Raw genomic sequence first — 13,304 nt, forward strand, 5'->3', positions numbered from 1 at the left:
TAACAATGTTGAACAACTTCTTTTAAACCAAAAAGACTAGATTCATCTATCCCACCAATTATATTCGTTTTGGACAAAAATTATTTAGTTTTCATTAAAAATGACATTTTGTTAACCATTCAGGCTTAACTGAGTTGCCACCGAGTTTTCCAATGAAGCATACCACCCGGGTTCAGTTCCTGGCTATGCTAAATTGTTCAAAAAGGGAGTATGACAAGAGGGTGCGCATAATGCGCAATTCACCCGGTATCAGATCTCGCGTTTGGGGGACTTGATTACCCAAAAAAAAAAAAAAAACTTTACCAAAAAAAATTGACATTTTGTTCCGAAGCAATAGTTAAATTTCCGGTAATTTATATTAAACGACAATTCTTGGTAAAAATTAGTTAATCTTTATTAGAAATGGTGTATTTTTCAAGAATATTATTTAAATTCATAAAAAAAATTATTTAATCTTCATCAGAAATGATAGGAACAAAATTTAAACTGTTGGCAAAAGTTAATTAATCTTCACCAGAAATGATATTACCCTATATATCTAAATGGCATAGCCAAAATGAATAGTAAACTTCCAACCCTTCACAAATTACACACCAAACTTTTTATTTTTTACAATTCACTCACACCCTTTCTAATAATTAACTTTACACCTTTTACAAATTCACCACAAACTTTTCACACTTTATAATTTGACCGTCAAACTTCTCATCCACTATAAATTGACCACTTAATTTTCACTACTCCATAACTACTCATTATCATTATTTTTATTTTTCACGATTCACCCACACCCTTTATAATAGTTACCTTTATAACTTTTCCAAAATCACTACAAACTTTTCATACTTCATAATTTGACCATTAAACTTCTCTTCCATTATAAACTGACCATATAATTTTTACTACTCCATATTAAATCAATCACATAATTTTTCACTTAATTATTGTTTAAATTTTTTTCTTATTATAAATTAACTACGTAACTCATTGTTTAATAACTGTTTTATTGTTATTATATATAGTTTTTCCTATTTTATTAAATAGTTTGTACCAATCGTTGATGTACGTCTCACTTTATTGATTGAGCATTTGGGTCTTTTCTCTCGACAAGACGAAAAGTAAAACAAAAAATGATGAATAATTACTTTCACGCTTATTACAAATCAAACATATAACTATTTTTGGTCATTCCTCGATAAAATGAAAAATAAAAAAATGATAAATAATTACTTTTCAATAATTAGGTATGTAATTAATGTTAATCAAGGATGAAGAACTGGCGCAAAGTCAGGTCGCCCAACTAATATTATTCAAAAAACAATATTCAAGTACTGTACAAAAATTAGTTCATTTTCATCATAAACATATATTTCTCGGAAACAATAAGTTCTGAAACGGACAAAATGGAAAGTTTCTTTTGTCTTTATATACTTGTGTCCGGTGTCCCTTGGGTTTAAACAAGATCAAAATTGAAAATCATTTTTGCAGGGATTCAGGGAACGAATAGAACTCTTTTCTATTGGTCAAGTCTGTCATTTTACTAGTATTGTTTTCTTTTGTCCGTTTGTGATTCTTTATTTAAATGCAAATACAATACATGAAACAGAAGGTACATCAAAATAGGGATATTGTCACAACTAGCCCCCATCATTCTATTGTTTTATTTTTTATTTGAATTAAAGTTGAGTTGTTTTGTATGTGGCTAGTATATACTTCAAATGATACTCGATACTCATAATAGACAGGGTTGTAAAAAATCCATTTAATCCCCGATTACTCATTTTTAAGAGCAGTCCATTCCGTTTTTTTAAAATCTGTTTAATTACTCGGTCAACGTAAATGGATGGGTCAAAATCGAATTTTGACCCATCAAAGCCGATTAAAGTCAAAATTGGTCAACATTATAACTTGAATTTAAACTAGAACTAGCTTAATACTATTACATTTCAAAAGAAAATAGAATAATAATCTATTAATGTCGTTTATTGTAATACTATTAGATACTCCTTATTAGATATTAGTTGAGAGTTAAATTTGTAAAGAAATATGAGTTTTACACATTGATAAACATCACGGGATTTTTGAAGGGACGAATCAAAAATTAAATTGTCACATTAATACGATTTTATATAGTACTCTGTATTTGTTAAGTGGAATAGAAACGAAAACAATATCAAAAGTACTATTGAATTAATAATAATAATAATAATAATAATAATAATAATAATAATAATAATAATAATAATAATAATAATAATAATAATAAAATTACAACCGGGAAAATGAAGAAACATGAAGTTGAAAAACATAATATTGATGATAACCCGTCAGTGACATTGTAATTTTTTTAGTCAAGTTTCCCACAAATACGCAATGTAAAAAACATAATAATTCATACCTATGCACACTTGTCCAACTCCATTCACATGTGCAGATATGAATTTAGTGTTTCCTATAGCCAATGTAACCAATTTAACCAGCTAAATTTAAATATTCACACATTACAATTAGCGATGGTGGAGATTTTCCAAGTGGATCGGGTAATAGGTCACTGACGGAACTTTTGCGGTTAGGTTAACCCACGAGCTTATTATCCATTTGAATACACTTGAACAATCTCGGCCCATTTGAACCATTCCTTTATAACCATTAGCTTATCCCATTTGAGATAGAGTGTAATATCAACCTATATGCCACCTTTAATAACCATTAGCTTATCCCATTTGAGATAGACTGTAATATCAACCTATATGCCACCTTTAATAACCATTAGCTTATCCCATTTGAGAGGCTTCAAGTAAATGTCACCATCTAGAATCACTACATCCAGAAATTCGACAATGTTAGTTATATCTATTTCAAATATGTGAACTTGTCAAGTAAATAAGGAAGTTATGCATACCTTGAGTGATTTCAATGTTTCAGAAGCTTGTGTTACAATCTCTAGAACGTATATCCACACTTTAATCATATCACTAATGGGATATTCAGACCCATTTATTTAGTGTGTTACAAAGTTTAACATAAGTTTAACTAATGAAATATTCAGACCCATTTATTTAGGGTCCTTTCTCAGCAGCTGTCTACATATCTATGGTCTTTATTCCGAAAAGACAATGTGACCTTAGATACAAACTAAAATGTATTGACATGGTACACGATAACCCTTTAAAAAGAAAGTATGACCTGATTCAACTCGTTTACTAAAAAAGATTCAATCCTACTACCTCTCAAAGACCATCATCTTTTGAGTAGAGGACAAAAAATACGTTTGATTTATTTTAAAATCATACTTTCTTATTGAACAAATTTATTTTGATCATATTCCACATGTTAACTGCTTATAACAAAAATGTTTTAAGAAAGCTTTCTTACCTAGAGTTCATAAGCAAAACTTATAATCGCATAGATAGTAATGTAAATTTTTTTTTCATCATCAAGATATTATGAAAAAAAATCATAAACATTATTCTGCATGTTTCAGACAATAAAAAAGTTTATAGATCTAAGACCATGATTCCACATATTTGCATTGCTCTATTATCTATTATGTTGATGTTGATTGACAGCGTACTTACAAACAAATATCTTAAAATTGTGAATCAACCTAAAAACAATTATCGTTATATAAAATTAACAGTGGTGCATAGTAATCGCAACAAATACAGCTAAATCTACCTAAAAACAAATAGCTTAAAAAAATTAACAAACCAATTGTTATACACGAACAGCGCCCGCATGTTTTCTTCTATCCTCACTATTTTTAGTACAATTAGAACTCGAAATTGGATGTATTATATAAACACAAAGATACGATCAGTATATTAAAACTTGCTCAGAATCTTACCATGTAGATCTTCGGGTTCCTAGCTCTAAGAAACATGCTCAGAAGCTTACCACTATCCATTGTCTTGAAATAAGATACATCAGCTATTCCTGGCAAAAAAAAAAAAAAAAAAAAAAATAAAATAAACATGCACAGGCAAAAGTAAGAGAATATGTTGTACAATACACGTCATTTTTTAGCACCTTGCCAAATCTTCGGTTCAGCGCTTACTGTAAGAGTAGTGCATCGTTATCTTCTCGAATCACTATGATCCAAATCAATGGATGTAAATGGAGGGCTAGAACTCTACAATGAAATCCTAATTAGATAAACATTTCCATGCATAACTAAGGGTGTTTTAAATTATGTATCAACATCACTAAAACAGATAAAAAAAACATTAATATGAATGTGTTAGACAGTTGGTTGAATATTGTGCATATACATCACCTTGTATCTTGAGTTGATTCGAAAATATAAAATCAAAAGGAAAATCCTCTTTACTTAAAAATTACGCAAATCACTATACGTTTGAACCTTGTTCACACAAATATATCAAATGACAATCATGTTAGCAACTTCAATAGATTATAGAAAATATCAGATAAATACATTAGAAATTTCTCAGATATATATATATATATATATATATATATATATATATATATATATATATATATATATATATAAAAGGGAAGCTTAATTTGCTCTTTAAGTCCAATTCGAAATCCTTTTTCAGCTTATTCTCGGAATGTAAAAGTTGCAACAACTGTGCTTACGGAACAACAAAAGGATTAGAAATATTGGCAACAGCAACAAACTTCACAATGCAGATAAAAATTACCTGGAAAGCAACACGGTACTCAATTGTGTTCATCATTTGCAGCTCCGATAATATGGCACGTCTTTCTTTCTCAACTCGAGATGTATGAAACTTTGGGTAAAAAGCAATCCACGTCATAATTAAGTATATAATAGCCATTAAACGTAGAAAATGTCAATGATCATTTGAAAATAACTGTTGTACATTAATATAACAAAAGACGTAAAAAATGGTTACCCTTATCATTTGAACAATATAACTTTAGTAAATATATGACACACCTCGAGGTAATTTTGCTTTACCTGCCAATTTGAGTCCATTGCGATATATAGAATACAAAAAGTTTCTTTCTTGCACGAGTCATTGCCACATATAATAAGCGCCTTTCCTCTTATAAATGTTCAAAGATGTTGATAGCTACCTAGAGTGTATTGTTTTTATGCATACAAACAGAACCTCTCATATCTTTGTATACCTATACTTATAACTGATATATTGGTTATTTGATATTAACATTTTAATAAGGAGGTTTAAAAGGTGTTTGCTGGTAAATTCACACATACCCAGACCCATTTGACCCTTAACTGGACCCGCCCATCTAGCTACCTTTAAGCATAACTAAAAGTGTATCAGTACCTTCAGGATGAAGACAGTGTCCCACTCCAATCGTTTTGACTACCAAGCAACATAAGAATGAAATTAAAAAAAAAAAAACTATAAAATTCAATAATTCAATTGTTTACACAATGATTAAATAATGTACCTGATGAATGGTAGTAAGAGTAACACCATGATTATTAGGATGCCTTCTGGTGCGAAAATTTTCTGTTTCTCGTTCAGATATAAAATCTATGAACGCTTGAAGTACATTTACACACCATTTTCCTTCAATGACTTTATCATTCTCATATATATCAAAGTTATATGATGTAAGAAACTCAGAGACATCATCCAACAGATATTGAAGAACCTGCATGAAGAACATAAAAATTTATTCAAGTGGCTAATTTTTTATACAAATATAACTTTATGTAAAGATACAAAACTAACGGATCTAAGATAACATGCTCTTCGTTTAGCAGTTTCCCTCCATCAGCATCAACAACGGGCCCGTTGCTCAAGAACATATTTCTGTAGTACAATATAGATATATTAATTTAATTTAAAATAATTAAAGTTGGAAACTTGAAATTAAATAGCAAAACCCTAGAAATCAGAATTGGTTCAAGAGATCTGATGTAAAACCTTATAATCTTGAAGAAGAAGACTGTGATTCTCGTAGCGTACAATCGTGACAATGACGATGAAATAATGTAGATAACCGAATTGAAACCTTATTGTTCAGTCACCTTCTTCATCGATTATATTCTAGGTTTTTTTGGGTACCGTACAATTTGAAACGGAAGTAACAAAATGATGATTGACATATAATTGGCTTGAATTGAAGCCTTATTTTTCAGTCGCCTTCTTCACGTAATTGGCTTGAATCTGCAGAGAACCCCTAATTTCTATTCAGTTCGCGTTTTTTCAGAATGAGAGGAAATAGGTTTTAATTTTTGTGTGATTTCAAATGCTATATAAATAGATGGACGACCCCTTTTTGTGAGTATTATTCCGCCAAATGTTAGTTAAAAGGGTAATTTAGTCTTCAAACAACTATTGAGTATGAGGTCATAATGTTAATTATAAAATATGGATGGTGTATATTATAGATGTTAATGATAATGGAAGGCTATGATTAGTGGCTTAAAATTTAGATGATCTATTATTGGTTTTGTTATTATAGTATAAAGAGATAAAGAGATAAAGAGATTTTAGAGTTTCTGAATAAAATGAACAATTTTAGACAATTATGTTAAAGTTCATGTTTATGTTTATGACTTTCTTCTATATTTATACGTACAAATTTTGAAATTTAATATTTAAATGTATAAAGTACAATCGATTAATCTCGGACTAATCCCCGAATTGCCGATTAATCATTACAAAGTCCCGACCGATTAATCCCGAATATCGAATTTTGTAACCTTGCTCATAGATAACTATTCCCTCCATCTCAATTTTATTCTTCGTCTAAACTTTATTGTCACTAGACAATAAATATATAGTTTAAGAAAATGTCATATTTGACATTCTACTATTTGTTAATTTTCCAGTTTTACCTCTTAATTTTCCTTATTAGTTTGTCGTATGTGCGTATTTTAAGGATATAATGTAACTTTTCTAATTATTATCATCTATTATGAAAGTTAAAAATTAATTTTCAATATCACAAAAAAACTAGTGAACAATAATATAGAAATTATTTTTAATATAGTTCTACCACGTTATCTTAAACTAAATCCATCATCAATTAATGTAAGGCGTACATAAATGCTTTACCTTAGGAATCGATGAGCGATAAAAACTCATGACCCGCAGATACCCTGCCCGTGATGGGCGTGTAGTTTCTAAAAATTTCACCAGCGAGTAGGGTAACGGTAAAATTTTGAACCCATTTGCGTGTCATGAGTAGGTCGCAAATATATTATATTCCTTGCGGGAAATCCACCCTGTGTATTTTTATTACCCGTTTGAGTAACCCGTGTGTATACCCCTTATTCTTAATAGGTACATTTAGAGATGACAATGGATCGGATATGGATCGGGTGAGCCTATATCCATATACATATCCATTTAACTTTTAGACATCATATCCATATCCATATCCATTTAAATATTATTCATTCATCCATATTCATATCCGTTGGATGAAGCGGGTAAATGGATATCCGTTGGATGTTAAATTTTTCTGAAAATATTCCTACTATGAAATGAAATCATCAAAGTATTTTTAACATATATATGTAATATATGCAAGATATGCGACTTTAATACTATTCACATAATTATATCTTCACAAACTATATTTTCGATAACATTTTTATAGTTTATACTTTATAGTGTACATATGTAAGAATATATAATGTAAACGCATGTATTTAAGTGAATATGTATATATTTATTTGTATATATGTATTTCTGGGTATTTTTTTTTTTTTTGATAGGCAACAGAATTTTTATTATTAAAACCACGAAGAAATACAAGACAATCCAAACTATTACAATTAGGTGAGCTCAGACTATCAAAACAACAGTCTAACTTGCATGCTTGCTAATTACATATGATTCGAACAAAACCATGCTGAGGTAGCATTGAGACCTCGAAAAGAAGTGATAAAAGTCATTTGGCAAGAAGGTATTCTTTTGGGTTATCGAGCCAGGTATGCCAATCAAGTTGCAAACCTTTAACACGACGTGATATCCAATCGAAACTCAAAATTTGTATCTCGTTTAGAGCCGAAGGGCTGCTCCATACCTTGTTCTTGAAAACTTTGTTATTTCGATTTTTCCACACCAAATACTCGCACGTCCATTCAACCGCCTGCCATATTTTAGATCCGAGATCGGTTGTTGTAGAGTTTGCATTACCACCGAAAGATTCGGTAATGCTTAGATTTGTGTAAGCACCTAAGCCCCACCATTTGTAAACCCGTGTCCATATATCGAAAGCTAAGTTGCAAAAGATTAAAGAGTGTTCTATTGTCTCCACATCGTTATCGCACACCGGGCATCGAACCGAATGAAGGTGAATTCCATGGATGATCCATGGATAATAAATTATTATCCATACCCGATCTACTACTTTTTCACATCATCCATATCCATATCTATATCTGTTTATCATCCATTTAGATCATCCATATCTATTTAAATGGATCAGATCGGATGGGTATTCGATAGATCAGACATCCATTGTCATCCCTAGGTACATTGTGAACTCTTGTTGTACTAGATGCAGTATCCTACTATTTATGGTAAAGAGTTTACACTAACTAGTGGCGGAGCTATATGGAGAGCTATGTGTCAATTGACCCCAACGAAAAATCATACGGAGTAATATATAATACGGAGTAATAGATTTTATAGAAACATATGTAATTGGTTGTTAGATTTTTACTTCAAGTCCCACACTCAGGTTCAAATATTTAATGTACATATATTTGTTTTTCTACTTTTTAATACACGCTTATCAAAACTTTTACCCATTTATTTATAATTTAATCAAGGTAATTCATAATCTCATACTTAATTAAGGAGAAAAAAATGGTACATGTCATTTGGTGACTTAATTTTGTTTTTCTTATGTTTATACTTTAATCCTAGTTTGTCAATTAAGTTCTTGTAACTCGGTAAATTTCGTTATTATTTTGTGACACCAACCTTCTTAAATTCTGGCTCCGCCACTAACAGTAACGTTAAATAACAGTAAAATCCAAAATTTCTACCGACCTATCTTGACCTTATATTCTTGTTGATTCTCAATTTAGCGAATTCTTTGTATATATTTGTATCCACTGATAAGTAGTTAATCCACGATAACACTAAGGCCACTCGCAGTGGCTCCACCACCCACCCCGTTAACCACCGCCTCACCACCATCACCAGCAGCCAGTGGCTGCTGCAACGCTTCTAACGGATGAATTGTTGGGCCCACTTCAACTTTTGAATTTTTAAATTTGATCCGTTGACTTTTTTCCCAATTCATTTCATATATATATATATATATATATATATATATATATATATATATATATATATATATATATATACCATCACTTAACCTAAACCATACCATTTCACTCTCAATTTTTTTTCACACATACATTTTTTTACTCTCAATTTTTACACAATCATGGTGCACACAAACACGGTTACGTTCGAGGTTCACGACAGAGGATTTTTTTTTCCGATGACATGGACCGATACGACGGTGGGAGGGTCGATATCTTATATGTGACGGTTACTGTAGCGACCCGACAAAATCGTCATTAACGGCGCCGTCTACTTAGGTCCCGTTACGTGGTCATAAGTCTTTAAAATAACGTTTGACCAAAAATATGTCGCATTCATTTCAAATGTAAGGATGTTTCAAGTTTACAAAGTAGTTTCAAGACTAAATAAGTTACAACATTTCAAGTACAAATGAAACCTATGCGACACAAATTTAAGTAAAGTCAAAAGACGCTCCACGTATGCATGTATACTCGACATCCAAGCAAGTATCAAAAAGAGTGCGGAAGCATGTATCACAAAGCGTTCAAGGACCTGAGAAAACATATAGAAAACTGTCGACGAAAACGTTGGTGAAATCATAGGTGTATTAGTAAACGTTGTATTTGAACCACAAGATTTAATATTTCCATAAAGTTGATTATCTAAATCGTTTGCATTTCAAAAGTTGTTGCACGTTCGCGAGCACCCAATTATCAAAACTTAACTGTTTTGTACCCTGTTACATAGTGTTAGAACATACACTATACTCGAAAATATATTTCATCCGCTAACGGTAGCGAATCGTCCGAATGAGGGCTCGTCAAGCCCATGTGATCACATAACATAAGTTCACGTTTACACCCTGCAAGTGTAACTAATGATAATTGAATTGAGGCTTTTTGTTCTAACTCGCTGTGGAATGTTTGTTTTCGTAATTATGTTCAAAGCATAAAAGTATGATACGTATATGTTTCTCATCACATGATTTAAAAGTATAAAAGTTGTTGAAAGATGGGACTATGATCTCACCTTGAGTGCACGAGTAAATAAGGTACTTCACAAAGTAAAGTGTGCAAGAACGAATGCTAGTCTTGACCTAAACAAGTAGGTCGTATCAATAACGGTAAACATGATTGGTCAAACTCGTTCAATTAGTCCTATGGCTCGTTACGACTCGACTATACAACATGTGAGTCACGTTGTCAAGTTTCATGCAAGATATAAGTATAAAAGCATGTTAGAACGATTGCATAAGTATTCGGTTAAGTTTGAATAAAAGTCAACTTTGGTCGGGTCAAAGTCAACGAAAAAGTCAACATGTTCGGGTCGGGTCTCGAACTATTTTTCTGAGGTTTTTAATCATATATAAGCATGTTAGAACAAGTTACATGGTAATCAGAGGTGCGTAGAATAGTTAGAATTTTTCGTGAAATGACCAAGTTGGACAGCCCCAGATAGTTCATTTTGACGGAGTCTAGATTGGCTGGACGGCGTCCAGTTGTGAAGGCCTGGATGGCGTCCAAAGGTTGGGACGGCGTCCAAACACCTGGGCAGTTGCAGTTTGCTGAAATTTCATAAGTCTCGAACCAAAACTCAAACAAACACAAATTGTGAACCAAAAATACTTAAAACATGTATCATACACCGTTGGAAAGGTATTTTGACGAGGAAAACAACTAAGCACATTTCATTAATCCATCCATCATTTACAACAACCAAAACCGCATTAAATGCTAATCATTTATTACATTCAAGTTCATTAAATGCGTTTTATGATTCGGGCAACCAATTTACATGTATGATATGCCGTTTCGAAGGTGCTTAAACATAACTTGCAACTAAACATTTACAAACAACATTTCATAGCATTTGATGCATCAAAAGTTCATTTTACTTCTATCAAACCCTAACTCAAAATCATAATTTCAATAACCATGTTTATGAAGTTTTCTTAATCAATCTACACATCAAAGTGAAGCTAGTGATGCTAGTAACACATTTAATACATGCACTTCAACACAACAACAACATTTAATCATCCAAAACACAAGATTAAGCACACACTTTTCAAGTTTAAACTAGTTACATCAAAATGACAAGATCAAGCATATAAATCATATATTCATGTTAGACTTGAGCCATAGACACTAATTAACACTTTTATAAGTTAAAAACATCAAGAACAAAGAATCTAGTGTTTTTAGAAAGTTACCCAAAATAGATGAAATCGGTATGGAATTGAAGAGGAAGATGCAAGGATTCCAAATATGTAATTTGTTTTGTGAAACACTTGCTAGATCGGAAATAGATGATGATTCTTTGTTTGAAGGTTTGAGAGTAAAAAAAGTGAAAGTATTAGATGAGATGGGAGGTGAATGGTTGAGTGGAGGAGAAGGGTTTGGCTAGTTGACCTAGTCAAACCTTTTATCCTTTGGCAAGTTTAGTCCCTCAAGTTTCGAAGCGGGTGCGTGAATTAACCAAACAAATTACCTTAAATACGTAGAGTAAATGAGAGATGTTATGACTAAATAACGGACGTTAAATTAATTAAACGAAAAAAGACGGGATGTTACATTACCTACTCCTTAAAAGAAATTTCGTCCCGAAATTTAAGTAGGCGTAGTAGTCGTTGTTTCTTCCTCGAGAACTTGCGTTTCCAAGTCCACAAATAAATGAGGGTATTTCCTTTGCATTTGACCTTGTCTTTACCAAGTAAACTCGGGTCTCCTTTTGGCGTTCCAACGAACTTTAACGATCGGGATTCTACTTTGTTTTAGCGTCTTGACGGAGGTGTCCACAATTTCAACAGGTTCTTCTACGAAGTGAAATTTGTCACCAATAGTAAGCTCTTCGAGAGGGAAGACGACATCGGGTTCGGCAAGGCACTTCTTCAAGTTTGACACATGGAAAGTAGGATGAACAGAACTCAATTGAGTCGGGAGATCCAAACGATAAGCAACGGGTCCAATACGCTCCAAAATTTCGAAAGGACCAATTTATCATGGATTTAGCTTCCCGCGTTTTCCGAAATGGATTACACCTTTCCAAGGTGCGACTTTTAACATTACGCGGTCATCGACTTAGAATTCGAGATCATTACGTCTTTTGTCGGTATAGCTCTTTTGACGACTACGGGCCGTCCTGAGCCTATCTCGGATTTGAACGATCTTCTCGGTTGTTTCGTGAATGAGTTCGGGTCCGGTAATTTGCTTGTCACCTACTTCGGCCCAACAAAGAGGAGAACGACATTTGCGGCCATATAACGCTTCAAAAGGTGCGGCTTTAATACTCGCATGATAACTATTGTTGTAAGAGAACTCGGCTAGTGGCAAATGCTTTTCCCAAGCTTTTCCGAAGTCGATAACACAAGCCCGTAGCATATCTTCCAAAGTTTTAATTGTGCCTTCGCTTTGTCTGTCGGTTTGTGGATGGGAAGCGGTACTCATGTCCAAACGCGTTCCCAAGGCTTCTTGTAAGGCACGCCAAAATCTAGAAACGAAACGAGCATCTCGGTCGAATATGATCGATAAAGGTACACCGTGATGGGTTACAATTTCTTTGATGTAAAGTTGTGCAAGTTGTCCATTTTGTCCGTTTCTTTCATAGCGAGGAAATGGGCGGATTTGGTGAGACGATCAATAATAACCCGAATGGTGTCGTAACCGCCCGCCGTTTTTGGTAGTTTTGCGATGAAATCCATCGTTATTCTTTCCCACTTCCATTGTGGGATTTCGGTTTGTTGAAGTAACTCGGACGGTCTTTGATGTTCGGCTTTGACTTTGGAACAAGTCAAACACCTTGCAACATAAGTAGCAATGTCCCTTTTAATGTTCGGCCACCGATATTGTTCTTTAAGGTTGTGGTACATCTTATTGGCACCGGGATTAATCGAATACCTTGACTTATGGGCTTCGTCAAGGATAAGGCTTCGTAAAATCCCATAACTAGGTACCCAAATGCTTCCGGAAAAATATCGGAGTCCGGTCTCCTTAACTTTGAATCGAGAAACGAGAACGTTCAAGTGTTCAAGAGAGATGTTTTCATCCTTGAGAGCCTCAT

The sequence above is a fragment of the Rutidosis leptorrhynchoides genome, chromosome 2 (genome assembly GCF_046630445.1).
Source record: "Rutidosis leptorrhynchoides isolate AG116_Rl617_1_P2 chromosome 2, CSIRO_AGI_Rlap_v1, whole genome shotgun sequence".
Taxonomy (NCBI): domain Eukaryota; kingdom Viridiplantae; phylum Streptophyta; class Magnoliopsida; order Asterales; family Asteraceae; genus Rutidosis; species Rutidosis leptorrhynchoides.